The sequence below is a fragment of the Oryctolagus cuniculus genome, chromosome 2 (assembly GCF_964237555.1).
Source record: "Oryctolagus cuniculus chromosome 2, mOryCun1.1, whole genome shotgun sequence".
NCBI lineage: Eukaryota > Metazoa > Chordata > Mammalia > Lagomorpha > Leporidae > Oryctolagus > Oryctolagus cuniculus.
In genome coordinates this window covers 181427931-181441224 of record NC_091433.1, presented here as the reverse complement: position 1 = coordinate 181441224, position 13294 = coordinate 181427931, and the positions used below count along the sequence as shown (strand labels likewise).

General features: G+C 38.9%; 1 protein-coding gene across 22 annotated transcripts in view; it reads left to right on the top strand.

Annotated features, from left to right (window-relative positions):
* Positions 1–13294, top strand: part of TDRD15 (tudor domain containing 15) — a 462408-nt gene that overhangs the window by 231231 nt on the left and 217883 nt on the right. The gene's annotated exons all lie outside the window — the stretch shown is intronic.

The window sequence follows — 13294 nt, the reverse complement described above, 5'->3', positions numbered from 1 at the left end:
ACTGGCGCAGGTCCTTTTTTTTTTTTTTTTTTTTTTTTTTTTAAGTCTTGGGCTCACCAGCGTTCTGAGGGAAGCCATATACTGACTGTAAGGTTGCCACCTCCATAAGTAGTGCCAAGGAAGAAACGGGCTTTTGCCAACTTCTTGACAGGTTGTTTTTTTGATTGTTGAATTTTATGAGTTACTGATACATTCTGGATATTAATCCTTTTTCAGATACATACCTTTCAACTAACTTTCCACATTTGGTTGGATGTTTAATTACTCTAATGTGCAGAAACTTCTGATTTTGATATAACCCCGTTTTGCTAGTTTTGCTCTTGTTTCATCACCCACACCAGTGTCTTGAAGTGTTTCCTCTACATTTTATTCCAGCAACTTCATAGTTTCAGGTCTTTATTTGAGTTGATTTTTGTAAATGGTGAGAGGGAGGGATCTAATTTCATTTTTCTATGTGTATATCTCTAATTTTGCCTTCGTCATTTATTGGAGACTATTCTTTCTTCAATGTATAGTCTAGGCACTTTTGTCAAAAATCAGTTGGATGGGCTGGCGCCGCGGCTCACTAGGCTAATCCTCCGCCTTGCGGCGCCGGCACACCGGGTTCTAGTCCCGGTCGGGGTGCCAGATTCTGTCCCAGTTGCCCCTCTTCCAGGCCAGCTCTCTGCTGTGGCCCGGGAGTGCAGTGGAGGATGGCCCAAGTCCTTGGGCCCTGCACCCCATGGGAGACCAGGAGAAGCACCTGGCTCCTGGCTCCCGCCTTCGGATCAGCGCGGTGCGCCGGCCGCGGTGGCCATTGGAGGGTGAACCAACGGCAAAAAGGAAGACCTTTCTCTCTCTCTCTCTCTCTCACTGTTCACTCTGCCTGTCAAAAAAAAAAATCGGTTGGATGTATGTAAATGGATTAATTTCTTGGCTCTGTATTCTGTTCCATTAATCTGTATGCCAGTAATATCAGCGTCATGCTGTTTTAATTACTATTTCTTGGTAGTCTTCTTTGAAGTCAGGTATTGTAATGCCTCAAACTTGATTGTCTTTTTTCTAAGGATCACTTTGACTGTTCTGGGTCTTTTGTGATTCCATATTAATCTTAAGATTCATTTTTCTAATTCTGTAAAGAATGTCATTGGTATTGATAGATTGCATTGTATCTGTAGACTGATTTATATAAGAGGGACATTTTCATATTCTTCCAATCTATGAGCAAGGACTATTCTATTTTTTTCTTTGTCCTTGGTGATTACATTCATGAATGTGGTTATAATTTTCATTATAGAGGTCTTTCACTACTTTTGTAAACTTTATTCCTATACACTTGATTTTTTTTGTGTGTGTGGCTATTGTAAATGGGATTTATATCTTGATTTCTCTTTCAGCAAATACATTATTAGTATATAGAAAGCTACTTTTTTTGTACTGCAACCTGAAAAATTACTGAATTGGTTTATTGTGACAGCTTTTTGATGAGATATTTAGAATTTTCCTTGTATAACATCATGTCATCTGGGAACATGAATATTTTGACTTCTTTCTTACCAGTTTTGATTTACTTTATCTCTCCTTCCTAATTGTTCTTGTCAATACTTCCAGTACTATATTGAAGAAGTGTTAAGTGGACATCCTTGTCTTGTTCCAGATGTGAGGGACAATTCTTTCAGCTTTTCCCTGTTCAGTATGATATTAGCTGTTGATGTCATATACAGCCATTTTGTTTTGAAATATGTTCCTTCTGTACCTAATTTGTGGTTTTTATCATGAAGAGATATTGAATCTTACCAAATGCTTTCTCTGAATCTATTGAAATGACCATATAGATTTTGTTTTATGATGTTGAATTATGACATTTATTTATTTGTGAATCTTGAACCATGCTTGCATCTTTGGGATAAATTCCACTCTTTCATGATGTATGACCTTTTTGATATAGTTTTGGATTTGGTTTGCTAGATTTTGTTGAACTGTATCCACTTTCCATCAGGGACTTGGATCTGTAGTTTCATTTCATGTTGTGTCTTTGGTATCGATATCAGTGATATTGACTTGATAAAAAGAATTTGGCAAAGTTCCATCCTGTTAAATATTTTGAAATAATTGAGATGTGTTGGAGTTAGTTCCTCTTTAAATGCTTTGCAGAACTGAGTAGTAATGCTATGAGGTCCTGGACTCTTCCTTGATGGAAGACTTTTAATTACTGCTTCAATATTGTTGTTCAGATTGTTTATATCTTCTTGGTTTGATTTTGGTAGGTTATATGTATCTCGGACCTTGTCCATTTCTTTGAGTTTGTCCACTTTATTGACATGTAATTTTCCATATTTCTTATAATCCTTTGCATTTCATTGGTGTCATTTGTAATATTTCCTTTTAATTTTATCTGAATTTTCTCTTTTTCAGTATGGCTGAATATTTGTCCATTTTGTTAGTCTTCTCAAAATGTTTTTGATTTTTTTTTAGTTTCAATTTCATTTTATTTCTGCTCTGATCTTTATTATTTCTTGCCTCTTTATAACTTTGGGTTTGTTTTGTTTTTGTTTTTCTAAGTCTTCAAGATGCATCATTAGATCATTTGAGACTTTTTTTTAATGTAAGCACTTAATGCTACAAACCTCCTTCTATCACAGCTTTTGCTGTATTCCACTGGTTTTGATATGTTGTGTTTTTGTTTTCACTTATTTCAAAATGTTTTTGATTTATTTTATGTTTCAAGTATTTATTTGAAAGAGTTACAGAGGGAGGGAGGGATAGAAAGAAAAATCTTCCATCTGCTGGTTCACTCCCTAAATGGCTGCAACAGTTGGGGTTGGGCTGGGCCAAAGCAAGGAGAGAGAGCTTGTTTCAGGTCTCCTGAGTTAAGGGGCCCAAGCACTTGGGCAATCCTGTGCTGCTTTCCAGGCACATTAGCAGAGAGCTGGATTGGAAGTGGAACGGTGCTCATATGGGATGCCAGCATTGTAGGTGGCAGCTTAACCCTCTATTCCACAATGCCAGCCTCTTGATTTACTTTTTCATTTCTTCAGTGACCCATTGATCATTCAGTAGCATGTTTAATTTCTGTGTAGTTAGGAGTGTTTTCTTGTTCTTGTTGATTACTAGTTTTATACCTTTGTGGTCTAAGAATAAAAATGGTGTGATTTCAGTCTTTTAAAATTTAGTAAGAGTCAATTTGTGGCCTAATATATGGTATATCCTAGAGAATGGTACATGTGCTGATGAGAAGAATGTGTTTTCTGTAACTGTTGGGTGGAATGTCCTCTGACAGGTCCCTAGTCACCCATTATTATTGTTTTGGAGTGTATCTCCCCCTTTAGGTCTAACAGTATTTGCTGTATTTTTCTTCGTGGTCCTATATTGATGTCCTTTGTTTCTTTCTATATTTTTAAATGTGAAGTCTTTTTATCCGAGTGTTGCTGCTCCTGTTCACGTTTGGTTTCCGTTTGCCTGATAACCGTTTTTGAGTCCTTCACTTTTCTGTTCATGTCTTTGTTTCTGAGGTGAGTTTCTTGTAGATAGAATATAGTTGGTTCCCCTTTAAAAATCCATTCATCCAAGCTAAATCTTTTGGTTGAGGACTTAATCTATTTTGACTCTAGGTTAGTATTGATGGAAAGAATTAACACCTGCCATTTTGTTGACTGGTTTCTAATTTTACCAGTTCCATTAGTAATTTTAGTAGTGTTGTGTTTTCATGTTTATTTCTAACATAAGGCTCCATAATTTCTTTTTCTTTTTTTAACATAGAAACCTTTTATTTAAAGGACACAAATTTTGTGCATTTCATAAATATAAATTTAGGAACACTTACTCTTTCCACCCTTCTTGCATTCCCATCCTTCCTCTTCCCTCTCATATTCCTATTGTTATTTTGACCAAGTTCTAATTTTTAAAGATTTATTTATTTATTTGAAAGTCAGAGTTACACAGAGAAGGAGAGTCAGAGAGAGGGATCTTCCAGCTGCTGGTTCACTCCCCAGTTGGCCACAACGGCTGAAGCTGCACCGATCCGAAGCCAGGAGCCAGGAGCTTCTTCCAGGTTTCCCACGAGGGTGCAGGGCCCTGAGGACTTGGGCCATCTTCTGCTTTCCCAGGCCATAGCAGTGAGCTAGATTGGAAGTGGAGCAGCCAGGACTCAAACTAGTGCCTGTATGGGATGCTGGTGCTGCAGGTGGCAGCTTTACCTGCTATGCCACAGCGCTGGCCCCACTAAGATCTATTTTCAATTAATTTTATACGCAAAAAGATTAACCCCATACTAAGTAGAGAGTTCAACAAACAGTATGAAAAAACATTTTTTTTTCCTCAACAGTTAAGACAATGGCTGTTCAAAGTCATTGCATATCATAAGGCTAGTCTGGTGGTGGTGAGTTCTCTGTTTTTGTTCTTTTAAGACCTTGAATGTATCATCCCAATTCTCTTCTGGCCTGTAGGTTTTCTGCTGAGAAGTTTGCTGTTAGGCTAGTTGGTTTTTCCTTATATGTAACTTGATTTTTTTTTGAGGGACACTTTTGATAAATCCTCAGTCACTGTATCTTCCAATATTCTGCTCATTATCTCTCCTTTTCTGCTGAGATTTCAACAATAATCATACTACAGGTTTTCTGTATATCAAATGTTTTATGTTATTTTCATTATTTCCATCCTTTTCATTCTGTTTTAGTCTAGATTTTCTACTGAAATCTTCTATATATTAATCCTATCTTTAGCTACATCTATTCCAATTTTATAACCACTGTATTGAGTTTGTAATATTATGAATGCATTTTTAGTTTTATAATTTTTTGAGGTTTTTCATTGTTGTCTATCTCTGCAAACATGTGTTGTTTTTAAATCTCATTAACATGTATATCAGTTACTTTATAATCTATTTCATAACTCCATTATTAGACTTTCTTCTGAGTCTGTTTCTATTGTTTTTTTCTTCCATGCATTTCTGTAAATGTTGTCTTGTTTACTTTGATGAAGTAGAAGACGTTGGACTGTGTAGGGAAACCACAGATGTTATCCTTCTTCTTATGATCTACTTTTGCTTCTATTAGTGAAACCAGTGGCAGATCATGTTAATTGAAGCATGAACTGGCATGTTTGGGAGTTAGGCTTCACTTCTATTTGAGGGTTCATTCTTATTTGCTGAGTGTAACTTTTTGGGTTCCAACTAAAACCTTTGGATATTTTCCAGGGCCATTCCCTCTTGGAAGGCAGTGAGAATCAGTATGTCCTCAGCGCTATGAGATTGTCAAAATGATTGCTCAGCACTTGAGACTCTCACAACCTTTTGCAGTTGACTGTTCCTCCTGGGTGCAGCTGTACAAACTGTGAGGCTCTTCTGTTCCTGTCTACTTTTCTTAGATTCTGACTCCACATTTTTCTGCCTTGGTTGCTCTCAAACAGATGTATTTTATATTTTTCTTCAACTTTTCTAAATTTTGTTAACATAAGAACTGATCCAAATTAACCTGGCATACTCTTTCCAGCTGAAATTTATTTTTGCATGCGGTATAAATAAAGAATAAAAATTTTTATTTTTGTCAATCTGTCAGATTTTGCCAGGAGTATTTATTAAGTCATCCTTCCTTTTCTTTTGGAATTCAACAACAAACATCTCACATATTCTGAAATTGATTTCTGGATTTGAACCACCAATTTACCTATTTATTTCTATTGAAATACAATTTTATGGTCTTAGGCCTCCCCAACATCATCCTTGCATTTTTGTTGGATATTCTTTTATTTAATACTTTAATATATATTTTCATTTGTCCATTGTAAGATAAAATATAGTCTTGTGTTTTAATAAAAGCTATATTGAGTAGAAATTCTATTTTGGAGGGGCTGGTGCCATGGTGCAGTGGATGAAGCTGTGGCCTGCAGTGCCAGCATCCCATAAGGGTGCCAGTTCAACTCCTGGCTGTTCCAGTTCTGCTCCAGCTAATGGAAAAGCAGCAGATGACGACTTAAGTCCCTGGGCCCCTGCACCCAAGTGGGATATCCAGAAGAAGCTCCTGGCTCCTGGCTTTGGCCTGGCACAGCCCTAGCTAGCTTTTGTGGCCATTTGGGGAGTGAACATGTGGATAGAAGATTCTCTGTAACTCTACCTTTCAAATAAATCAATCTTTAATAATATATATATGTATAAATGAAATGCTGTTTTAGGGAATAATATTTTGATAATACTCATAATAAGCTATATTTTCCATGAGCATGGAAGTTTTTTAGATTTCTTATCAGTGGATTTGGTTAAAGCAAATTTGACTATTTTCATTTAATCAGATCTTGCAATTATGTGTTTCTTTTTCTTCTAATTTCTATTTGTAAGGGAGGCAGGGAGGGAGGGAGGGAGAGATTGAGATTGAGATTGAGATTGAGATTCATTGATTGATTCCCTAGATGCCTGCAACAGCTGGGGCTGGGTCAGGCCAAAGGTATGAGTCCCAAAAATAGTCTGGATCTCCTACGTGGGTGAGAGGAACCCATGTACTTGAGCTCTCATCTGTTACTTTCTAAGGTGTGTATTATGAGGTAGCTGGAATCAGAAGTGGAGCTGGAGCTCTTAAACACTACATTATGGGATGTGCATGTCCCACGTGGAATCTTAACTACTTTGCCAAATGTCTGTCCTTGTGTTTTGTCTTTAAGATTTCAGCCTTAAGGTTATGTAGGTCCTAAATTTTCTCTTTCACGCCCACAAGAAACCACGGTGAGACTAGGACAAGAGCCAGGAGCTGGGAACTTAATCCTGATCAGCTTACATGGATGGACAGAACCCGATGACCTGAGCCATCACTGCTGCCTCCCAGGGTCTATGTTAGTGGGAAGCTGCATCAGGAGGTGAGCCAGGAATTGAACCTAGGCACTTGGATGTGGAACACCCACCCCTCAAATTATTTCTTTTTCAAGATTTATTTATTTATTTGAAAGGAGGAGCTGCAGAGAGAGTGAAGTCTTCCATCTGATGGTTCACTTCCCAAATGGCTGCAAAGGCCAGAGCTGCACTGATCTGGAGCCAGGAGCCATTAGCTTCCTCCAGGTCTTCCATGTGGGTGCATAGGCCCAAGGACTTGGGGCATCTTCTTCTGCTTTCCTAGGCCATAGCAGCGAGCTGGATTTGAAGTGGAGTAGCCAGGACTTTAATTGGTGCCCACATGAGATGCCAGCACTGCAGGCAGCGGCTTTACCTGCTACAGCACAGCGCCGCCCCTCAAATTATTTCTAATGTTTTGTTTCCTAGTTTTAAATAATGCCATTATTAAAAGAAACATTTAACTATATTCTTTACATTTATTTCATTTTGTTTTCTTATAATCTGTATTAAAATTTCCAGGAAAATGATGAATAACTGATTGTTAATAGCACTTTAGTTACTAATTTAAATACTAAAGGATTTAATTTTAACTTATAGAATATTTGCAGTTGGATTTTAATACATAGTTTTTATTTTATTTCTATTTTAATTATGAAGGGCTTCCAAATAGCATTGATTACATCTTCAATATCTGTTGATAAAATCATCCCATTTCCCCTTTCATATGTTAAAATAATTATGTTGGTAGATTCCTAGGTTTGAAACATCTTTACATTCCTGGAGTAAATTTTAATTGATTAGATGAAAAATCAGCTGTGAGCCCATATTTTCCATCCCTTTAGTAAATTGTTAAATATACATAAATAAGAGTATTCTACAGCATTTATAAATAACTGACATATGATAAAATCAGTATCTTCCAAAGGCCAAAAACCAGAACATTATTATATCACAGAGTTCCTTTACTTGACCTACCATCTAAAACATAACCGTTCTGAATGTTGTATTTATTTTTGACTTTTAAAAACAATTATTTTGATTTTTACCACACACACATGATTATGTACCTAAAAATTATTTTAACATTTTATCTTGTTAATATTAGGAAACCATAATTTATTCTCCTGACTTCTAAATTCTTTATTAGGTTTTGAGTTTCATCCACTTTTATGCATGTGGTCATGGCTCATTTATCTTCATTGTTGTGTGTTATGTCTATAACACCGCTTAACCATTTGTGTTTGGGCACTTGTGTTATTTCTAATTTTGGTGTTCTACAGTGATGCCTATGTCTGTAGTACATGGACAAGTTATAGTTTGTGGGGCATGTACAAGTTTGTTATTGGAGACTTACAGATTTTTGAAATTGTCAGTTATCCTCAGCATTATTTAATATTGCTTGATGTTTAAACATTTACTAACTTGGTTATGAATTGAATCTCATTTTTTAAACTTTATTTAAAAGTAATTTTAAAATTACAGAAATATTGCAAGAATAAAATGATTCCTTTTAACTTTTTAAAAACAAGGCCGGAGGCATCACAATTCCAGACTTCAAGACATACTACAGGGCAGTTATAATCAAAACAGCCTGGTACTGGTACAAAAACAGATGGATAGACCACTGGAACAGAACCGGCGCCAATATGGGATGCCAGCGCCGCAGGTGGAGGATTAACCAAGTGAGCCGTGGCGCCAGCCCCGAGAACCCCTTTGAACTTAACCCTTGGTTAGTTTGAACTGCCCTACTGTTTGGGTACCCTCCCCTTGGAATCTGCCATTTCTCCAAGGCGCTCTGGCTTCTTATAATGAAGAACAACAGTTATAAACAGATATAAGACTTGGTGAGCCCATTTATAATGGTTATCTTCTACATCCTTTCATTGGACAGAGTTCAAAATCATTTTAGGAATATATAAATATTTCTATATCCATCCGTTTCTATATATTAAAATCATAAACTCATACTGAAATACGATTTTAGCCTTTCTGCTTTTCACATGTGTAACTCCCTTCTCTGGCAGTGAGAATATAAGTGCCCACACACACTCCTCATCTGTTTGAATTATCTCCTTTTGGGTGTCCAATCACCTGACCACAAGTCCATCTAAAGCATTTCCAGTCCTCTGTCATGGTGGTCACCAGACCTAAGTCTCCTTATCTCCTCCCCCTGCTCTCTCTTTCCACTGAAGTTTTTATGGACGTTTCTTAGATTACAAATTAGAAGAACCTTTGATTTACTGGCCATTTATAATGTGAATTTCCTGTTCCTTTCTTTTGCTCCCCTTTTATGTGTTGTCTTCTGTTGATTCCAAATACTAGGGAACATCGTCTAGATTCATTGATTTTCTTGAATCTCTGGATTGCTGTCATTCCTAAGTCTGGAAAACTATTACTGTAATTTCTTCTGGTATTTTTTTCTGCCTTGTTCTCGTTTCTTGGGGAACTACAGTTAGATGTGAATTAGACATTCTAGCCTCTCAGACTGCATTCTTTTCATTTCTTTGTGTTGTAGATAATTTCTACCAGTTGTATCTTCTTGCTCATCAACTTTTTCTTTAGACAGTAATACTAAGCATTTAATTTTTGTCTTCTGTTTAAGAAATAACTTCACCATGGGCACACAGATCTAGATTTTTATAAAGCTTTATTGTATTAACTTCTGCTTTTTTGTTGTTGCTGTGAGTCAAGGGTCATGGAGCATGTTTTTGCGTATGCTTAGCCGGTTGAGAAGTCCAAGTTTTTAAGACTTTTATCTTTCCTGTTGCTCTGAAGTAAAATGCAACTAATTGATGCCATATGTGTCGTTCTTTTACTGGACTCTGTTCTCTGCCATTCAATGTGTTTTTTCAAATGCCAGATCACTCTAGCTTGTGGTAGAGCTTGAGGCCAGTTCTCCAAAATTGTTCTTTAGAGTTGCCCAGATTCCTTTTGGAACCGTTGTTACTGTTATTTCTCTTATTTTTTTTTTTAAAGATTTACTCATTTGAAAGGCAGAGTTATGGAAAGAGAGAGAGAGAGAGGCTCCATCTGCCGTTCTACTCTTCAAATGGCCACAATGGCTGGGGCTGGGGCTGGGCCAGGCTGAAGCAAGGAGCCTGGACCTCCTCCGTACAGTTCTCCATGTGAATGGCAGATCTGAGTACATGGGCCGTCCTGTGGTGTCCTCCCAGACACACAAGCAAGGAGCTGGGTTGGAAATGGAGCAGCTGGGATGCAAACTGGTGCCCTTTTGGGATGCCAGAATTGCAAGAGGCAGCTTAGCCTGCTGTTCTACCATGCTGTTTCCCCTTCTTTTTTTTAGATATTTATTTGAAAGGCATAGTTGCAGGGATAGAAAGTGAGATCTTCCATCCTCTAGTTTCCTTCACACATGGCCACAACACCTGGGCCTGGGCAGAACAGAGCCAGGAGCCTGAAACTCCATTTGTGTCTTCCACTTGGTGGCAGGGACCCAAGCACTTGGGCTATCATTTGCTGCTTGCCCAGACACATTAGCAGGGAAGTAGATAAGAAGTGGAGCACTCTAGACTCCAACTAGCACTTGTATAGGCTGTCAGTATCACAGATGGTGGCTCAACCCATTGTACCGGGACACCAGCCCCAGTTCCTGTTACTTCTATGGTGACTACTTGGTTCTTTTTCAGACCTGCTTGCTACTTACTCTTATTTCTGAGGTTCTCTCTTCTTTTTTCCTTCTGTTACACCTGTCTCCGTCCCTTACCATTGCCATTGCGCTGTTGTCTCCATATCTCCCTCCCCTCTCTTGATCCTCCCACCTCCTTTATCTGATGTCTTTTTTCCCTGCTGTGTTTCCCTCCAATGAGGGCTGGGTCTTAGTGATATTTTAAATATCGTGAATGCAGTTGTTGAGGAAGAGAGGCTGCGACTGGAGGCGGCACTCTGGTACGGGATGCTGGCGTAGCAGGGTGGCGGCCTATCCCACTGCTCCACAGCACTGGCCCCTTCCCACCATCATCCTTCTTCCCTGCATCACGTTGCATCCTTCCTGGCTGTGTTCACTGATTCCCTTCTGCAACCTCAGTCGTTCTCACATAGTAAGTGAATGCTCACTTGCTGTTAATGTATTTTGTTGTTGTTCATTTACCTTATCACTCTGAAAGCAGTGCAGTGAGGGACCATTTATTTCCTTCGCACAACATAGTGCCTGTAGTTGGCATACAGGAGGAACTCAGACTACTCAATTGTAAAATTTTCCTACATGTTTTGAACTAGTCTGCCATAAGTTTCACATGCTTTTGTTTCTTTCCAGTAGATGTATGGAGCAAATCATCACCATTTTCCTGTTGACCTACAACACAGGTTACAAAGCAGTCGTTTGGTGTTTATGTCTCCATTTCTTACGTTTCCCTGGAATTTAGTCCGCTAGATCCTTGACGGTTTCACCTGGCTGGCTAATGGATGATTCAAGCTGACTCCTCAGTTAGATGCCTGTTTTCTTTCCCAAAGCCTGCCCTTTCTCCCGTGTTCTCCATTTTTGCAGTTGGCTTCCTGTTTATCTAGTTGTAATGACAAAGATCTTAGCTTTATCATTGGTTTCTTTTTTCATCTTGTACCTCACAGGCATTCCTATGGCTCTACTATTAAAATATCCCTTCGACCTCATGTTCCCTCCACAGCTGCCACCAGAGTCTTAAGTCATTGCCATTTCTCACCTGAGCTGCTATAGTGGTCGCCTGGCCACTCATTTTGCCTACCCCCACCACAGCCAGGCTCTTGAAGCCCCGGAGCGATCACGTCGGGAGCCTTCCCCAGCACCATTCGCGTTTAAGTGGAAATGCAGTCCTCGTGCCACCTCTGAAGTCCTGTGTGCCCTGGCTCCTCCTGCCATCTGCCTCATCCTCTCCCACGTACCCACTATTCACTCTCCTCCAGGCGCAGTGTTCCACAGCTCCATGTTTTTTTAAGATTTTTTATTTTTTTGAAAGGCAGAGTTATAAGGAGAGGCAGAGGGAGAAGGGGAGAGAGGAGAAAGGGGAGATGGGGGGAGAGAGAGAGAAAAAATCTCCCAAATGACTGCGGTAGCTGGCGTCCTCTCAGGCTGAAGCCAGGAACCTGGGACTTCGTCCTGGTCTGCCACATGGATGTGGGAGCCCATGCACGTGGGCCATCATCACCGCTTTCCCAGGTGCACCACCAGGGAGCTGCGTCGAAAGTGGAGCAGCCGGATCTTGAACTGCCGCCTGTATGGATTGCCAGCGTCACAGGCAGCCATTCAAACTGCTGTGTCACAACACCAACCCCACAAATACAACTTTACAAATCAGTCCCCTTGAATACCCTTCCTTGATTCTGTTTCTCTTGTTCCCTCCTTCATCTGAAGGAAATATTTTCCCCTTGATTTAGGTATTGTCATTTCTGTTCATATTCCTATATATAAATATTTTACATTTTTATATGTGGTTTTTTTTTTTTTCACAAACAAGTTTCTTGAGGTATTCCACAGCTCCATTTTTAATCGTGCTTCTGCCTGAGGCCCTTCGTAAACACTGTTCTGTGGCCTAAGATGCTTTTTTTCAGTAATGTGTAAACCTCTCCTCTCATCATGGAGGCCAGCGCTGGCCGGTGTCTGTGCTACCGGTAATGCAGTCTCACCTGCATCACACTGTATTTTATTTCAATTTACTTCATAATATTGATAACAAACTGACATTAGAGTACACTTATTTTTGGCTTCCTTTTCCAAAATGTAAGCTTCTGGAAGGGACTAAATTTGCTTGTCTTGTTCAGTTGCTTCTGCTCCTAGGGAAATTGTTGACATGTGATTCATGCCCAGTAAAGTCTGATTTCTGATGGTGATGGGATTTCTCCCCGTTCTCCATTTAGAATATAACTGCTTTTTATTTTTCTGCACAAGATGGAACTCTACTTTTAATAATATGCATGTTTATTTTGTAAGTATGTCTTTAATTTGTGCATTATCAAACTTAAAATTTTATGAATGGTTAATTAAATGAGTTTTTGCCTTCCTTTTAGGATAATTCATTGTGTCTTATATCTTTTATAATTCACACTTACGAAGATTGACCAAAAATTTAGAAGTAGGGACTTTGGCCACCAGATGGAGACCCAGTACTGACTTTTATGATACGCTGATTATCTTAGAAGTAGTTATAAGAATCCATGCTTAAACCAAAGTGCTGTGAGTTTTTTCCTCCTATTTTGTTGTTTTTCTAACCATTTTCCCCATTAGAAATACTACTACCTATGTTTCGGAAGGTTTGGCATCGAGTGGTTAGTAAGTCATACTACAATGAAGCAGGAACTGTGTAGCAGATCAGGTCCGTCTGTCCGCAGAGATCGGGGTCCGTGGCTTTTCTCCACTCAGTAAGATCATCGGAGCGTAGGCTGTTGAGTGTCAGAATGTGTGGGTAATACTGAGTGATAGGATTTTAGGAGTCAAAGGATTTATTTGTATTAGTGGGGAAAAAGGGCCATGTGTGGAGGGTTTTAGAAGGAAAAATAATTCATGATAAA